A 5,604-nucleotide genomic window follows, 5' to 3' on the forward strand; every position below is an offset into this window, starting at 1 on the left:
TTTTGGGATGAAACACTTAATTAGTGCATTTAAAGTTAAATGACAGCCTAAAATGTGACTATGCCATCACCGCACAACCAGTTAAAAGGATGTCAGACATGCACTGTTACATACTCTCCATGTCATAAAGGAAACTTATATTTTCATTTATAGTTGTTCAACTTTCCAATGCTTAACAAGAATAACAATTTTATGCAGTTTATGAAATAAATGGAAAAGTGGTAAAAACCTGTCGCGTGCAAAAAAGCCTTTTGACTGGTATTATATAATCTATGTCATGTAAGTTACTGTGGTTATTCAACTAAATAAAGGTGACTCAGCTTTGTATCAATGTGGCCTTTTTATTACCTAAGCAGGTATAAAAATGTATAGATAGTTACTCAGCCCTTTTGTTACAGGGCTGCCAACTATAGTCAGCTGGCTGCAGTGAGATTTTCCAATATGAGACAAGCCTGCACACACATGTACATGTACTGTACGTGAGACTTTTATTACCTGGTAAATTTTCTGTATGGTTTGCAAACTACCCCAATGCTTTTGATGCAGACAATTTTAGGCTTATAATGGAATAACATGGATTTGCCGTAAGACTGAGAGCCTGAAAGCAGGAGGGTCACGCCAGATGCATGAGAATCGGCAGCCCTGCTGTCATATACTTAGTGCCTTCGGCTTATTAAGATTAGCTGGGTTTCCTGAAGACGGCTAGTGGAGCAATGATGAATACGAACTACACTTCCATTCCACAGAGGCCTGACCTCCAGCGCATTCAAACGCACGAGTTCAGCTGGAAGGCAGGTGTACACATGAACATGACTGGCTGTGCGCTGCACTCCTGCAGCCGCCCTGTTCCAGGACATTGTGTGAAAACACAAGGAAGCCAGTCGGAGGTCAGCAGCACCAATCGGATGGAAGCACATCTGGAATCTGACGAATGGCAGAGCTCTGCTGCTTAACCGGGAAACAACTGTGGAAAACAGATTTGTGTAAAATGGCCGACGCAACCCACTCAGTTGTGTGTGTGTGTGTGTGTGTGTGTGTGTATGTGCATTTTTCCTCTGTGGTTCTGAACTCCGCCGTTTAGCAGAAAGAGAGGAGAGTCAGAGTGAGTACTAAGAAAACCAAATCCTTCTGCAGGCCCTGGAGCCTGGGCCCTGTTTAAGAGATGAACCTCTGAGCCGATCTGCCCAACACACTTATATAATCTATCCATGCGGCAAACAGCAGTGATATATTACCAGCAAAGCATTATGTTATTCTCCACATTATACTACCTATGCTGGTATAGCTGTTGTACCATTTTGTCAGTGTGATTCAAAGTATCTTTATTGTGGATGGATGGATGGATGGATGGATGTACAGACAGATGGATGGATGTAAATTATGACATTATTATAATAGCTAAACAACGTAATGGTTTGTATATGCTTGGTTATTTAATGAATAATGTAAATTTATAAAGGCACCGTCCATGTTTAAAACATTGAGCCATCATTTCTGTCATGTTAAATTTCATATGAAATATGCTGTAATCATGGGGGGAGTCTGTCCCCCTGTTGTTCTTAAAAATATATTTATTTCCTACAGTTATATTAATCACATTATATTAATGACATTCTGGATCAAGAAAGAGTTTTAATTTCACAATAAGAAAAATCAATGATGATATAACAGATTTCATTACAATGAATTTCATAACATTTAGACAGTTACGTCGGCTGGCTTTGAAATCGTGGTCCTGTTATAATCATGGGCCACATATTTTGATACATAAATCGACAGGCATCCATTTTTTATTTCTTACGGCCTGGACGGTCTCCCCACCTGGCAAGCTGGACGTATTCGCATCTGCAGAGAACCATACCAGAGCCCTCATTTTGAGAGGTTAGTCTTTGATTCAGATCGGAATCGTTCTCTATGTTTTTTTGCTTGAGACACTTGCTGATGCAGCCTGTTCCCCAGCATCCCCACCGCACCGTTTCCTGTTAATCTGCTCTTCAGTCCCCTCTCTAGTATTGATGAATATTCCTGCTTATTACACAATAGCCGCCTGCAAATGCTGCTTCAAAGTGCTTTCCTATCTACCGTGGCATATTACTGCTGCTACATATTTTCCTTTTTATTAAAACAAATAAAAGTGAGTAGTGTAATGCATGGGACATCTTCCGGTGTTCGCGTTAATCAATGCTTGTTTTTCACAAAGCAGTTTTTCCAGCCTTTCTCGTGCCGAATGCTGGTCTCCCTGATAAACATGTGCTCCTCATAACATTCTGAACTGTAGCCATCCTTAAAACATTTCTTTTTGCCTGTTCTCTCGACTCCGTCTTACAGCAACCCCAGGCAAGATGTTGGCTTGGGCCGTCTGGATAGCTGAGCAGTGACTAATATGTTTCTGGCGTACAGCAGTGTGGGGGGGGTGGGGGGAGTTCAGTACACATGTAGAAAACAAGGGCTGAGAGGCTATTCTTAAGCGTAATATCTCCTTTTTCAAGGTGAATTTAGCGGTTTGTACCTGGGATCAGCAGTCTGCTAAATGCATGGGACAGGCTGGGGGATGACAGGTCCACTGTGGCCGAGGGCCTATTTGCATGGGAGAGGCTGTGGGGTGACAAGTCCACCGTGGCCTGAGGGCCTATTTGCATCGTAGGCAGAAATTTCATTTTTAAATTCAGCAAAACCACCCTCTGAACCAAGATGGAAGATAAATTGCTATTTTCAAAGCAAATGAAAAAGTATGCTTTCTTTTAAAGTACCCTTTCATTTACACCAAACATTATTTCAGACCATTTCCCATTAATGAGTAGTAAAACCGACAAAGACAGCTTGCATTCAGATTGTGTTGCTGCCGCTCACTGTCACTGGCCGAGTGTCGATCACCTTCCCTGTTTCGTCGCACATGGATCTGAGTTCCCCTGCATGCACCTTTACTGGGGAGTTTAAACGCATGAAATGGAAGCATCAATGCTCTTATCCTACAGTGATATTATAATTAGTAGCAAATACCACAAGTTTACTTATTTAAAAAAATCTACCTGGTACAAAAACAAATATCCATCAATAATGTGTGCCCGGTGGCAGGCAGAGTTCTGGAATTCTGAATATATAATTTACAGTTAGGCTGGGATGTATTTTTGAGAATGTTACGTCAAGCATCACCTTAGACTTGGCCAGGCAAGAGGATCCCTGGCTTCATTGTTCCTGTTTCCATATTTAAAAAAATATATATTATTTAGAAGTTGTTTTTCTGTGGGAACCAAAACAAAAGATGTTCCCAAGCTTCCATGTTTTGCAAGGAACAGCAAAAATACCCCCAACATTCTGTTATTTTTCTCTTCACAGACACCCCCATCCCAGTAACCAGTTTGGTAACAGGACACTTTGCATGCAACTCATTGTATTAAAATGAGTGAAATCCAAGGGTAGATTTCTATTAATAATGATTTTTCAAAGGGCAGCCTAACATCAACCCAGCCTCAACAATCAGGAATTACATCCATTCCTGAAATTTCAGAGCGGATTTCACGTTATAGATTTTTATTTCCTCAACTGGGGAATTAAAAACTTGGAGACACACTACAGACACTGGCCTGGATTCAATTATACGCAAACTATGCTTAGTCTTCTAGAACACAAAACACAACAGGGGCTTTTCGTACTTTTGACCAGAACTTTGGTATCTTCGAATGTGATTCTGCGGCTCACTGGCACACAATTAAAAAGTGAGCGCGGAAAAAGCACACAGGCATTTTCCTGCGAAGCAAGCTGGCTGGGTGTATTCAGACCGATCTGTGTCATGACCATCGTGGCAAAGGAGACCCATCTGGGGTCGGTCTGTGTGGGGGAGGGGTGGGAGGGGGGCTGAGTGGGAGGGGGCAGTGAGAGTCATGGAGGTGCTACGTAATCATTAGAGCATAAGCAAAGCGGCTGTACTGTTTATGTGCTGTAATGATCACATCCCCTACGACTAACCCTTCCCTCCCTGGCCAGTAGATGCTGCTTTTCCACTCCTACTTCCTCATAATGATTTACTTCTCTTCAGATTTCAGTACTTTGGTGCAATATTGTGCTAAATTGGCTATATGCTAATTTGTAGCCAGTTGTGTGTCAGCAGATTGTTGTAATATTTATTGTTATGAATGTGTAACTGTGGTACCTGTAGTCACATCAACCCTAATCCCAGCATTTGGGATACCATCCTGAAAATACTTTTAAAATGTTCTACACCGTTGTTTTCCACTTCAGTGTTACTCGTATCTTGTTAGTTGAATGAAATGCCAGATTCCAGTCCATACAAGCAGGAATATTCAAACTCCATAAACTCTTTTGGGCTTTAATGGCAAGAAGCAAGTTCACAAATTGTGCATTTTTGAGATTTTTTGCAGGAAGCGCCGTATGGCATAATTTTCCAATCACTGCAAGAATTAATTGTATGTTTAAAACAATGACAAATTTGACATAATGTGAAATTTATGAATCTGTGATTAATTTCGTTCATTTGCACTGTGGGTTCTGGTAGACTCTGAGGTGGCGTGCCCCTCCGGTTTGAAGCTGCACAAGATGAAATGCCTGGCCTAAAGACATGTCGAGTCCTGCTTCCAGGTAAGCTTCGCTTTGGAGAGAAAGAGAGCTGAAATTAGATCTCACTCACACCTGTCCTTTGCACACTTACTCCAAACCGTCTGCGGCAGAATCTTTCAAATTCCAGCACAAATTGGGGTTTGCCCCAGATTATCTTATTGCGATTTTCACAATATACCCCTCAAAACTGAACCGTGCTGTCATATCAATAAGCATCGGCCCTGATTGTGTTTAATGGGATGCTGTATGTCAATATAGCGTCCAATAATAACATATCAATACAGTCATAAATTGCATTACATATTACGACCTGCCTCATTTTTTTGCGAAAAACTCATAATTTGTATGATTTTCTGAAATATTAATATAACAATATTTTTTCCTTTTATAAAACTTGATTCATTTGAACCCTCAATTCTAAACACAATGTAAATATTTTATGAAAAATACAACGATTTCGGCGTATTATGTAATAAAACATAAAGACAATATGACATATATAACGGTATAAAATATCAAATTAATATATATATTAAAGTATAAAATATATAAATGCCCTAATATCCTTTTCAACGAAAAGTTTTCTTTTTGTAAATCCGACTTATTTCTTTTCGGATCAGGGTTATTCTCGCGCGCACAATCAGAAGCCGGAGTCGCTGGACGGGTGACGGCGACGCTCCTCTAGCAGCTGGACAGCTCCTGCAGTCCGAGCCGGAGAAGCGAGCCTGAGCCACATCCCCATCTGATGAGACCGGAGAAGTCGGAGAAAAAAAAAATAAAAGCTTTTCCCTTTTTAACAGAACGGTACTGTCCACGTCCTCAAAAGAATGGATCTAATTAAAACGTTGCCTTCGTCATCACAGTCCATCCATTGGCAAAGGTCTTGGAGGAGGCTGGAGATAAAGCACCACATGACCATATGAAGTTGTTCTGGGATGGGAGTCATCTAGGATTTCTCTGCTCCTATTGGGCCAGAGGCTGATCCTTGACACGCAGACAAAGGACCCTCCTGCCGTATAAATAGAGCAG

The 5,604-nt window shown here is 41.1% G+C and overlaps 1 long non-coding RNA gene across 1 annotated transcript; it reads right to left on the minus strand.

The window, feature by feature from the left end:
- Nucleotides 1-4,311: 4,311 nt before the first annotated feature.
- Nucleotides 4,312-5,525, minus strand: LOC125718756 (uncharacterized). The gene is made up of 2 exons (XR_007384921.1): nucleotides 5,214-5,525; nucleotides 4,312-4,606 (listed from the first exon to the last, which is right to left on the minus strand). It is a non-coding gene; the product is annotated as an uncharacterized LOC125718756 (long non-coding RNA).
- Nucleotides 5,526-5,604: the final 79 nt, after the last annotated feature.

Source organism: Brienomyrus brachyistius, chromosome 23, assembly GCF_023856365.1.
Source record: "Brienomyrus brachyistius isolate T26 chromosome 23, BBRACH_0.4, whole genome shotgun sequence".
NCBI classification, from domain to species: Eukaryota; Metazoa; Chordata; class Actinopteri; order Osteoglossiformes; family Mormyridae; genus Brienomyrus; species Brienomyrus brachyistius.